The following is a 13,252-nucleotide window of genomic DNA, read 5'->3' on the forward strand; positions in this document are numbered from 1 at the left end:
ATGAGAACCATCTCTCTTAAAAGCAAGGTTCTCATAGTTGGCCTGTAACCATGGAAGCAGATGCTTCTTCCTTCTTTCTTTTTCTTTCTTTCTTCCTTTTTTTTTTTTTTGCCTTACCCCTCCTTACCTCTTTGCAGCCACGAGCTGCTCCCTATTGTTAAAAGAGGTACGCCTTGATTTTTCTCCGTCGTGACCGAACTTGTCTCTTCTTCAAAGGGCATGATGCTGCAGGTCATCGGTCTAGACTGTTTGCACGGTCCAGAGAACAGCCTTGATGTAACCCTTGCTCCGTCTGTGCCACACCACCAGCCGTGCAACTGCAGACTGTGGGGGGACATTGGAGATCTGTATTTGAAAAGAAGTCCGTCTGATTTTGCCATTGTGCCTTTTCACTCATCGATCGAATGAATATCGAACCTTCTGTCGTTGCATGTGTGAAATAGATAGCTTAGCAAGCAGTTTTGAGCCCAAACCTGTGCAAAGGGCCAAACTGTTTCCTTTACTCCCAAGTAGTGTTCTTCATTCAATATCTGTTTCTCATTTATTTTATCCAGTTACATATTGATGTTATGCTTCTTCTGTACAACCACAATCGTTATTCGCAGGCTACGTCAACCATCACCTTTCTTCTCCTCAGCTTTTAAAGTCATTTTCTTCCACATAGTCATAGTTAAGGTTCACTCCTCAGCACAGTACTTGGATATCGATGATTTAAGGCTGTAAAAACTGAGTGATCATGAGCAGCCCAAAGTGTGTTAAAATCACACTGTTGGTGCTTTGATTACTACTACAAGTAATAAAGCTAATTCAATGAAGAAATAAATGAAGCACATCTCACATTCAGAGAGACAAAGTAAGAAAAAGTGTTGCCTTTTTTAAAATGGAAGGGAAAAAATCATTTTTCACAAATGTGTAAAAAAAGAGAACTATAGCTTAATCTCTCTCAACACAAAGTCAATGAAACTTTGATCTGAAAATAATGGAAATGTTCCCTCTTCAGTAAAATGCCTACCAAACATATTTTTTATTTGAAAGAATATATTTCATAAGAGGTGGGGGGGGGGAGAGAAAGACAAACCCTGTGAAAGTTATGTATAAATGTTTCGAAATCAAACCAAGCATTCAAATATATTTAATTTAAAAAGGAAAACAAACCAACTATCTTCAGTCCCCAAAGCACATAAAGTGACGTATTCTGAAATCTGTTGATAATCATGTTTTGCTCATCCTCAAATACTGTGACCAAATCTCTATGACCACCGGCTGTCAAAAAAAGGACGGGAAAGTTAACCCCCTGACAACTATCAGGATCTGTTCATTGTAAAGTATGCTTGCCTCTACTCTGGTCTAATAAAATTCGGAATCAAAAAGGGCTTATATATTCTTCAGACTGCTGCTTAGCAAGAACTGTCTATATATGACATCAGTATCTGTGTATGTTTTGAGATATCAGTTTCTCTGTACTTGGAAGACATACCTATTTTCTCTAATTGCCAAAGGCAAAGGGGAGGTGCACGAAAGAATAAAGAAGGTTATTGTGACAGATGAAACATAATTCACAATGAATACTCTTTTCATCCAGACTTAAATAGAAGAGGATTACTCCAAGGAGAATTTTAGAAGAGACAGTATACTTTGATTCCAATAATATAAGGACAGGCCACAAACTGGAAAGGCACTGTAAACCTAAATAGGATTTTGCTGAAGATTTTGGATTTCTCCGTAGTGGAAGAAGTGCTAACTTGAAGAAAGTCTGAAGAGAAACAGTCAATGCAAAGCAATATGAGCTGGGATTTTCTGGAGTGGATAATGATGAATGTTTGTCTTATATTTCTTCTTCATTTGACAGAACCTTAATGAAATGAGATCACGCTATTTCTTCAGTAAATTTGTTCTGTGAAAGTAGGTACCTTATTTTAATACACTTACTAAACTTATCTGGCTTCATAGAACTTCATTTGTTAATCTTCCTGCTATACTTTGCTTTATCAGATGCTGGAGAAGTTAAAATTAGAAAATACTTACTAGAATAATTGTTTTACCAGATACAGGCAAATGTATTAGAACCAAAACACATTATGTACCTAAAACTACATATTTATTTTACTTGCATTTTTGAAATTTTCAGGGGGAAATGGTTTAAACTGTAAATTGTTTAACTAATTCATTTTAATATTCTCTTTTGCTTATTTCACTTCCCTCTTTTTTAAAGTACATTTTGAGGAAATTAATTACTTATTATGATCATAGTTATTTAACAAGTAAACATAATAAACCATTGCTTTTTCTACATTTTCATTTTCTTTGATGCAAATATGTCTTGATTAACAAATAGGTGCATTTTATATGTTTGTCATTGTTACTTCAAGCTGCAGTTTTGCCACAAAACAATGTAGCAAGATATTATTTAAGCTAAAACGGAATACAGAGAATCTTGAATGGTAATACCCCAAAACAGTTTAGGGCGAAAGCACACATTAGATTCTTGTTATAGGTTTTCTTCATTGTTGTATACATTATAAAATACTTCTAAATGACTGTAAGGATGAAAAATGGTTTCTTAATCGAAATAAGAAATGTTTTAAATAATAAATGTTTTATAGTATAGTTCTATCTTTGCTTGTTTCATACTTAATGACATGCCACGCAGTTTCAGTTCTGAACAGCATGCTACACATTTTAGCAACTTGTTTGTCCACATATAAGATTATTGAAGATTAAATTAACATTTGAATTAATATTAGTCCAGACATCTGAAGGAAGATGCTGTCCATTGAGTTACATCCCCTAATTTTATTACCAAGAAAAAATGTCATTCTATAATCTGTCACTACAAAAAACTATTCAGAACAATATATACGATAATATTCAAGCACTACTTTCAAATATCTATAATATCAAACTGCCTATATTCCTTTTAATAACAGCCATGGCATAATTCAACATTTCTGCAGCCCTTTCTCATAGAATACGCAAGGATGAAAAGAAATAGTGAAATGCAAGCTATTTTATCATGGTGAGTACAGAGCAAGAGGCGTCAACTCAAAAGACAAATAAGCTGAAAACAATTGTTTCATACAAAATGTCCATCTGTGTCAATTTCAGAGGTACGTGTTAAAGAAAAAGAACTGAGTACAGCCATTTTTATTTCATTTTGAATTTTAGTCATTATATGCTTCACTGAACCCTTATTAGAATATTTACTTTAAATATTTAGCTGCCATGAAGATTCTAAAATAGAAGGTTCCAATTTAAATCTTAAGATAGTATCTTTTAGAAAACTGTGACTACACTATTCATTTTTATCAAGTTATGTTTAATGAAACAAAACATTAAAAGCTGCTATCTTAGTAGCAAATCATTGCATCTGAATAAAGTGTTTCACAAAACAGAATGTTATACTAACCATACAAATTCATATTACATAGTAAAATTTGATGCCACTATATCTTAGCTAGGTTGCATAACAGTATTGTAGATCAACATCTCATTAAAAAAAATACTGTAGTCTAAAAAACAATATTATTTTAAATACTACATTATTGTATAGTAGCCCTGCATGCTAATAACAATTCAGAATGCATATTTTCTGCAATTAATTGGCTATGTTAGTAAATATGAAACGAGTGTTTAGTTCATTGTTTGAAGTGTGAACATTTTTGTTTAAAGACTGTTTGCATTATTTCCCTTGACCCTTTGTTGCTGTATGGTTATTACAAATTCAGCAAAGCAATTTAAACATCTTTAATTAAAACTATTTTGATTCGATGAGGCTAGGAGCCGCACTCTCCATCTTTTTTTAAAGAAGACTTTGATTTTATAAGACAAGCTGGAGAGGAGTCAAATCTGCCACATGCTGTGTGAAAAAATGCCACCCTGGTGTGAACAAAGGGTTTAGAATGGAGTCAAGAAGCGTGCAAGCTCAATGTGTAAGCTTTTCCTGTGAATTGTTCTGCCACAACCTGCAGGATATCAAGTGGGCCGGGAAGAATAGGCAGCTCTTAGAAGCTACAACAGAGAAACACTGGCAATCCAAAGTGTGTGAGAGCCTCTTTTGTTTTGCTTCATTACGGCAAACTGTTTTACCCAAACAGAAACTAAATTCAAGACCAAAAAAAGAAAAGGGAAAAGTCTGAGACTGGCTGAAGAACCAGTGGTATGTGCCTTTTTATCTTCTCACAGTCCGGAACAAGGTGATGGAATTTACAAATCAGATAATTCATGGCATGGGCCTCTCAGCTCTCCTTCCAAAATATAAGAATAACTTGTGCTGCCCACCAAAAGAAAGAAAGCTCTGTGACCTCTTCCTAAGCTAACTGCTGTGAGATGGAGAAAAACATTAAACCTTTCTAGCTTTATGCATTTCCTTCATGATGGGTGATGTTGAATTGAAAATAAAATTCAGTTTTTTCTTAACTCCAGTGGGTCAATTTATTTTCACTTTTGACTAATATTTGTAATTTTTTCCTCATTACTTGGCAACAATTAATCTTCATAACATGCTCAAAAAACAATCCTCATAAAGTTTTTGACAATTATATACTGTTTTTTAACAACTGATATTCATAATCACCTTCAGTGATGGCATAAACCTACTCGTCTCTTAGTTCAAAGACACAATTTCATGTAAGCATTAATTTGTGTGGGATACTATTCACTGTAATTTAGAAAGTAATATAAATGTTCGAATCAAAATTACAAATGTTTTAGGAATTCTATATCACAGTCATTATCAATTTCCACGTAAACAACAGAATATATTATCTTTTTATCCTGCATAAAGAATTCTGTAAGAATCACATTGTGAAAGTTTCTCTCTTCCCAACTTACAAATACAGATCAATCTGTTAAAGTAACATTACCATCACACAGTCCATTCTATTTAAAGTATAATGCAACACAACACCCAAGGACAATACATATCTTTTAAAAAAACCAACTTATTTCTACAATTACTTTGTTGTGCATTATAAAATTATTCCTAATTAGTTCACAGCTAGCTTAAAAACTAATATAATTGGATTTTAGCTAATTCTAGCTGAATATCAACAAGAGAAACTATTGAAAAAGGAATTTTAAAGCTCACTTTAACATTAATAACTCTTTCATACTGTATATAACAGAGTCTGTCCAAAGCAAACACTCAGTACATCCCATAATATTTCATAGTTTTCCATTGTTTTAGATGTAGACATGTGTGCGTTCACATGGAAATATGATTTCCACCAAAAACTGGGAAGGGGGACTGAATAAGTCTGAAAACAGTCTCAGTAATCTGGCCATTATGTATTGCTAATAAGTGTGATTGAGCTGGTCAGTGTCTGCACTGCAAAGAAGCACATTTTGTTCATCCAGGAGGAATGTGGGTTCAGGCACACAGTAACAGCATAATACTTTGCATGTCTATTCAGAATAAGCCCCACTAAGATCAACGAACCTTACTCCCAAGTAAGTGTTAATAGGATTGCAGCCCAAGTAGCAGATTTAGCAAAGAGGACTGCAGCCTGGCTTCCTGTAGTAGAGCAAATGATACTGTAATTCTTTACTGGACCTGGCTATTTGGACCTGACCATCGTCCGATTTGCAGTTTTGAATTCCAGTGGTCAGTCCTGAGCAGAACACAACTCAAATTGCTCATGTTACGAACATTTTTATTGAGTATTTTTGCTAGGGTTTTAAACATGATTTTAGTTCTTTTTGAACCATTATCCATTAACTCTTGTTGCACCATAACACTGTCTAATGTCCCTGCACATCTGAAACTCACACACTTCAGCCCCTCCCCCACATCCTTCTCTCTTTATACACCGTGGCACAAGCACTGTTTTTTTGGGGGGGCCACCACACGTTTGCACTCTCTTTTATCAGTTACCCCCCTTCCCCACCCCAGGTCTCTCTGGACCCCCATCTCTGAATCTTGTACCCCTGCTATTTTTGTCTGAACTTCCACAGGCTGCTTGTGCCCTCTGTGTCTCCTCATGTGTTGCTTCTCTGTTCATCTTTTCTCTTTTCTTTGGCCCTTTGCACCATTATAGTTTTCTCTGTGACTCTTCAATATTAGCTATATTCTCTCCTTCCCCATCATGCACATCTCTTTGTACTCCACCATCTTCCTCTCCCCACTTTTTATTTCTTCAGTCATCATTCCTCTCCTCTTTCACTAGTGTCAGATTACCAAACAGGCGGAGTAGGCCATGGGCCCCACACCTTTTAGGGGGCCCATGATAACGGATCAAAATAATATTGATTTAAACTTGAAATAAAATTGTTTATTAAAAATGTTGGTTGGCAAAATCATAAACGTATTAGATTATCTGTGAGGTCCCCCCACAAGATTTCAACTGCCTAGGGGCCTCCACAGGGTTCAATCCGGCACTGTCCTTCACCCCTTATCTCTCAACTCCTCGCTCACTCTGATAAAAACACACAACTATTTGACTGTCATGTCACACAACTACTTAACACAAACAGGTACGAAAAGGTGGTGGTGGGGTTAATGCCGAAAAGAAGAAAAACTGGTGCCAACTGCATCACAAGCCTTTGGATTCTAAACAAGGAGCAGCAATGATCACCTAATGATTGTTGGCATATGTTGCCAACCAAGCACCCACTTTTAAGGGCCATGGTGAGAGGAAGGCAATCAGGTCTGGTTTGAGCTGTGTGTGTAGAAAATACTTTGTGTGTCTGTGCCTGATCTGTTGCACATTGACTTCATTAAAATGTTCTAACATTCTAGTGTTATATAAAATATGATTCCCAGTTCAGTTTTGTACATCACATAACATCCTCAGTCTTTCTAATACGAATCCTTATACTTTCCCCATCTTCTATGCGGAAGACATTCCAGACCTGCAGTATAATTGTTGCAAGATTTTGTAGTTGTCTTGTTTCCTTCTTAAGGCAGAATGTTGAGAATCATGTAGTTAGTCCGCCTCAAGGTCTGGTTGCAACATTGAGTTACATACTGTAATTATGAAGGTTTCTATGTTATAGTTTAGACAGTTCCTAATAATCGATAGAAATTCTGTTCACATCAATGCATTTAGGAAGCCATCTACACAATAATGCTAAGATTTCTTTCCTGAGTTGAGGGTACAAAAGCAGTTGTTACTTCTGCCCTTTTGTCATTGCAAGTACTTAATGCATTTTTATATGGATGCACGCTAGATTAAATATTCAAGAAATAAAAAATATTCAAAAATAAGGAATTTTCAATTCTATAATGAAAAGTCACAATCGGGGCTGAAACACAGGTGAGATCAGCAGTATGTGATTGAATATTATGCCATCTTTAAAACAGGTTGAAAAGTCTCTGCATTTGATTGGAGGCAAAGATCCTGAATCCCTCTGCCCTCAGACTGGGGAGGATATTCATTTTGGGTAATTGTTCCTATTGGGTAATTGTTCTAATTAACTGATTACCACACATTAGTCAAGACACAGCCAATTAGTATTGTCCTGTTGAGTGGCTAGACCAAACACTTGGCCTCCAACAGTATCACTGGTATACATTTTGTCTACCACTGTCTTAGTCTACTTTGTGAATCTAATGCTACCTATGAAAGCTCTCACCACAGTGAATAACTTCACATCTATGATGCTACAGAGGTATTGTCAATTTTATTAAAGCTGAAACTTGAATTTGGACCTGCGGATGTGGCCGCTAAATAAAATCCACCAGGAAAGAGACACTGTCTTTGAATACAGTCAGAAACCTTTATCTGTGGCATGAGTTCATAATTGCCTACAGAATTTCCAAGAGCTAAGCTCTCCTGAGTTTTATTTTTAAATATTTATTTCATCGTCAAATCTTAAACTCATCCGCTCACTACCAATACTGTTTCTTGCTGGGTTCAAATATACAGAATTTCCCCTACAACATCAAAACGAGAGGAAGATAGTAGGTTGTCTTATACTGTGTCAAACCCTTGGTCCATCTAGCTCCTTACAATCTGTCCTGACTGGCACCAGGTATCTTGGATATCAGAAAGGAATCCTTCCTATCTTTACCTGCAGATGCTAGACTGAAATTGTGACCTTCTGCATGCAAAACATTTGCTATGCCACTGAGCTCCAGCCCTCAGAATGATTCATCATATGGTCCATTCCAGTTCCTTGTACAGTATCATATCCCTTCACTTTCACAGAATACTAAGTAGAGGTTTAATATTGTGTTTTATGAGGAAAACATTTCAGCAAGCAAGGAGGGAACATTGCACAAGAAATGTTATAAATGCTTCTCCCACTTGAGAAGACTACTACAAAATAGTAAATTGGATCCTATATATTTCAGGTTGTGGGGGAAATAATTACATATTCTTACATTGTATGGCTAGAGTTATGTTCTAAACTGTGAATTGAAGGAGGATAGTAGTAGTAGCAGCAGCAATTTTATTAGTTTAATTATGAGCCATAACAAAGATAAAAGACATCTAGCTCTTAATTTCCTAGCAGCCAATGTAAATAGAGGGACGCAAAATAACATAATTTCCCTAGTCTAACAGCAAAAAGCTCACAAATTCCCATGGTGTAACAATTTAAAGGAGGGTAAAAATATTCATAAAAGGTGAAAATGGTTAGACCAGGAAGATAAGAGTTTGCTCAAAAACTTTGACACACATTCTCTTCAGACATTTAGCTGAATGTAATGTAAGAACCTTAAAGGTTTGAAGAGATCTTTCCTTAATTCATAAATCCCTTTTATGAGGTTTACTATTGTTGTCTTGGCCTTATTTGAATAAAGATTATGAAAGTTTAATTTCAGGGGTTATTAGAGAATGGTAAAGGAAAACAAATCTCTTAACACTTTTGTTATATATAAATAGCTAGAATAGCTTGCCATGCCTTCCAGTAATGCAGGATTTTTAAGTACATTCCATTGATGGGATGATAGGTTGTTACAGAAAGTCCAGACTTCTTATAACATCTTTTAAAGGTTATGGTTTCTTAATATGCATTCACAAGCAGTCACAGTTTGGTTGCATTTAATTAATTTATTTCAATATGCATAATATGACGTGGGGGATAGGCATCTCTGACTCTACTAACAGAGTTTAGGGACTTTTTCTCACAAACGTTTTTGCATAATATACACACATTTGTTCCCTATTATCAAAAACATCCCATATGAGGTGCTTTCATTACAGAGTCGTGATACTTTCCAAGCACTCCAAAAAGCAAAATTGTGTACCTAAAAGAGTGTGCCTTGATCATCCTAATCAAAAACTAAATAATGTTGTCTTCTCCTCTCTGGTCTTCTGCTGTTTCACCTTGGTCCATCTCTTGCATTATTCCACCAAAATTATTCATTCTCTCATTGCTCTGGTATTTACAGGTATGCTGTCTGTCATGCCGCTTTCAAACATTTTCAGTTTATTCAATGAGAAATATTTGATACACATCTGAACCCAGTAGTCTAGAAAAGTATCCACAAACTTACCTTAAAAACTAATCAGGCAGTTAGTAATGGTAGTGACACAACTGATGCAATATACTTTGTTTCATTCCTGATGCTTTGGTCCAAACAAAATATGATGTTTCATGGAAACATTAACTGGGCATGTTTTATTTCTAACATAAACTGTTGCGGTGGCGGTTGCACAACCCCCAAATAGGCTAAACAGTTTTCATTTTGGAGTTTATAGTAGCTGGGGGGATTTTCATCCTGATTGTGATGGTCCCAATCCTGACTGGGTTCCCCACCGAACTTCTTCACATTAGAAAAAGCATGCAATTAAATCAGAAGAACAGCTGTGTGTGCTGATTTTTGCAGTGCCTGGATATCAGGTGATAGCCCCTGCCAGATTTTATAGCTTCTGGACCAGGAGAGAGCAGAACAGTTGAAAACCCTGACAGTAAGTAAATAAATGTGGCTGTTCATCGCTGTGTCACTGCAATACTCCGTAAGAGTCAACTTGGAACTTCCGCTGCCATTTGCACCTCTGAGAATATTTATTTTGCGTATCTATATCCTACTTGCTTACCAGAGTTCTCAAGACAGCTTACAATATATTGTAACAATATTTCTGCTACTATGGCGGGAAAAGTTGTATGCAATTCCCCGCCCTATCCTTCTTGGCCTGGAAATAGCTGTCCAAGCCACCAGATATTGGTCCCTCATAGCCCTTAGCTTTCCTACTGGGCTGGCGCTCTCTCCCACAGCTTCTGGATCTGAAAGCAAATGCAAGAGGCACTGGGGGAGCAAAGGTCTCCCTCAAGCCTCAGATGTTTCGGCAGCCCAAATTAAAAATAAAAACCTTGCATCTGAAACAGTTGCAAAATAGTTGTATTGAAATGAAAACTACATAGCTACATAGAACTATGGTATGCAGACTAACCTCTGGAGTGTGTATACCTGAGGAAAGCCCATAGTACTGTAGTACCAATTCCTATGGTCTGAATAAGAAAGCACGTTTTCTCAAAATAGGAAGCTGCCTTACACAGAGTCAGACCTTTGGTCTGTCTTGCTCAGTATTATACCACGTAGAAACAGCTCTCAGGGTTTCAGACAGGAGAATTCCTCATCCTAACTGAAGATAGGTAAAAAAGGTAAAGGTACCCCTGCCCGTACGGGCCAGTCGTGTCCGACTCTAGGGTTGTGCGCCCATCTCACTTAAGAGGCCGAGGGCCAGCGCTGTCCGGAGACACTTCCGGGTCACGTGGCCAGCGTGACGAAGCTGCTGTGGCAAGCCGGCACCAGCACAGCACACAGAAACGCCGTTTACCTTCCCGCTATAAAGCGGTACCTATTTATCTACTTGCACTTAGGGGTGCTTTTGAACTGCTAGGTGGGCAGGAGCTGGGACCGAAAGACGGGAGCTCACCCCGCCACGGGGATTCGAACCGCCGACCATGCGATCAGCAAGCCCTAGGCACTGAAGTTTTACCCACAGCGCCACCCGCGTCCCTGAACTGAAGATGCTAGGGACTGAATGTAGGAATTTTTCCATGAAAAGCAGGTGCTCTACTCCTAAACTACAGCCTTTCCATATTTCTGTATTTCTGATTCAGTTTTCCCTCTACCTCCTTAAGAAAGTCATATTATCTAGCTCAAGAAGTACACAAGGGTGTGGCTACTTATTAGGTTTGCCTTCCTTCAGTCTCTTCATGTTCTCTACCACCCGCCCCACACCCAACTTTTTTGCGCTGTATTGGACTGCAAGGGAATAGTACCAATGCTACATCTACTTGAAGTATCCAGGCCCATCCATTCTGGGTCCCTACTTGCATACTCATAAGACAGAACATTACTTATTTTTCATGTTCATAGCAAATACTCTCACTGACTTCCTATTTCACGATAAACACATCACCAAAAACCATGGATGGGAAACCTGTGGCTTTTCAGAAGTGGTTGGACTTCAAACCCATCATCCCCAGCAAGCATGGTCAGTGGTTAAGTATGATGGATGTTGGAGTCCAACAACATCTGGAAGGTCACAAGATCCCCATCCTTGCTGAAAAACACTCAAGCAAAGACGGTTTTTACATATCCTCTGACCATAATAAGAAACTTTGTACTACACAGAGTTCTTGCTTTCTATATTGTAATTTTTAATGACCCTTTTGCACATATCTTTCCCAGTGGATGAAATAAACTGAAAAGGAAAACATGGTAGAAAAAGCAGCTTAATCTGTTTTACCTGTCAATGGGAAAATTTGGTGTAAACAAGAATTTCTCTGGCAAGTGACAGCATGAACACATGGAAGTCAAAGACTGCTAGCTTTGATTAAGATGCAGGTTGAAGCAGGCCTTCCATTAAAATTGCAGGAGAGGGTTAGAAGCTGAACCTGGAGAGCATTCAGCCTATAAAAAGAAGTAAGAGCTTAGGAGTTCATTAATAGTGACAAGAAGAAATCTAAGTATGGAAGGAACGCTCTACCAGGATGAGATATGCTGATTCATAGGGGTTAAAGATAAAGTGCAATTGGGAATAATTTGTCAAAAACAATAATAAGAATATGAATTCTAAGTATACGTATTGAAAATAAAACTGATTATGAAATTTACTGGTAAGCAAATTTAGCAAACTTAAGCTCCAATCAGGAGTCAAGTTGGGCTACTTGTCCTGCAACTAACTCTGGCTTAGAAATCCTGGCTGCCATGAATTCTTTTCAGAGGTGAATTGCGAGAATTGAAGGATAGACGCTAAAAGTAAAATAAACTCTGCTTAACCCCAGCTAACTACTTTCCCCTTGCAACTCTCCATATCCACCATTCCCATTCATGGTTCCAGATGCAAGTTTGCTGTTCCTTACAAGCCCACTGAAAGGGCTCAATCAGGCCTCTTGATTGAGCAGCATGACCATTGATAGTTGAAAGGGATATGACTATCTCAAACTGCAAGCTATCTCAAACTGCAAGATACTGCAAGATACTGATGAATATCTACCAACAGAAAAACCCTAGTTCTCTTCCCATATTTTCCATCTGCAAAAAGGAAAGCAGGGCCATTTGCACATCAGTGATACACGAAAACATCTGTAAAGGAACATCCAAACAAAAGCAGTTGAATACACATAGATGTTCCACATCATAAGGGCCAGTTGTGTGGAGCACCTATGTACATTTAGCTGCGAAAATGTAGTAGTAGTAGTAGTAGTAGTAGTAATAATAATAATAATGTATTTGTATCCCGCCTTCCAAGACTAGGCTCAGAGCGGCTAACATCATAAAAACAACACAATATGCATAAAAACATACATCAATTAATTAAAATACATCTTAAAATTAATTCAGACAAGTTAAAATCTGGGCAGGTGGCAATTATCAGGTTGGAATTGAGAGTGGTTAATACTTGCCAGGACCAACTGTTTCCACTGATCATACAAGGACCTGTGAGCGGGTTGTGGGCCTCCTACGGGCTTGTTTTATACAAAGGAAAGTAAGTCAAACTGCATCCTGCCCAAAGGCCTGGCAGAACAGCTCCATCTTGCAGGCCCTGTGGAAAGATGTCAAATCCCACAGGGCCCTTGTCTGTTGTGAGAGAGCGTTCCACCAGGCCAGCGCCACGGCCGAAAAGGCCCTGGCTCTGGTCGAGGCCAGTCTGATCTCTCTGGGGCCCGGAATCTTTAGGATGTTGTTATTTGCAGACGGCAAGGTCCTCCGTGGGGCATACAAGGAGAGGCAGTCCCGTAGGTACGAGGGTCCTAGGCCGTATAGGGCTTTAAAGGTTAAAACCAGCACCTTAAACCTGATCCTGTACTCCACCGGGAGCCAGTGCAGCTGGTATAGCACTGGATGAATGTGATC

General features: G+C 37.9%; 2 long non-coding RNA genes across 7 annotated transcripts in view; one reads left to right on the forward strand and one right to left on the reverse strand.

Annotated features, from left to right (window-relative positions):
• Positions 1–13,252, reverse strand: part of LOC310761459 — a 228,222-nt gene that overhangs the window by 96,851 nt on the left and 118,119 nt on the right. The window lies entirely within an intron of this gene.
• Positions 1,235–4,416, forward strand: LOC310761468. Its single transcript, XR_014547515.1, has 2 exons — positions 1,235–1,902; positions 2,955–4,416. It is a non-coding gene; the product is annotated as an uncharacterized lncRNA (long non-coding RNA).

Source organism: Podarcis filfolensis (genome assembly GCF_964270895.1).
Source record: "Podarcis filfolensis genome assembly, chromosome: 4".
NCBI lineage: Eukaryota > Metazoa > Chordata > Lepidosauria > Squamata > Lacertidae > Podarcis > Podarcis filfolensis.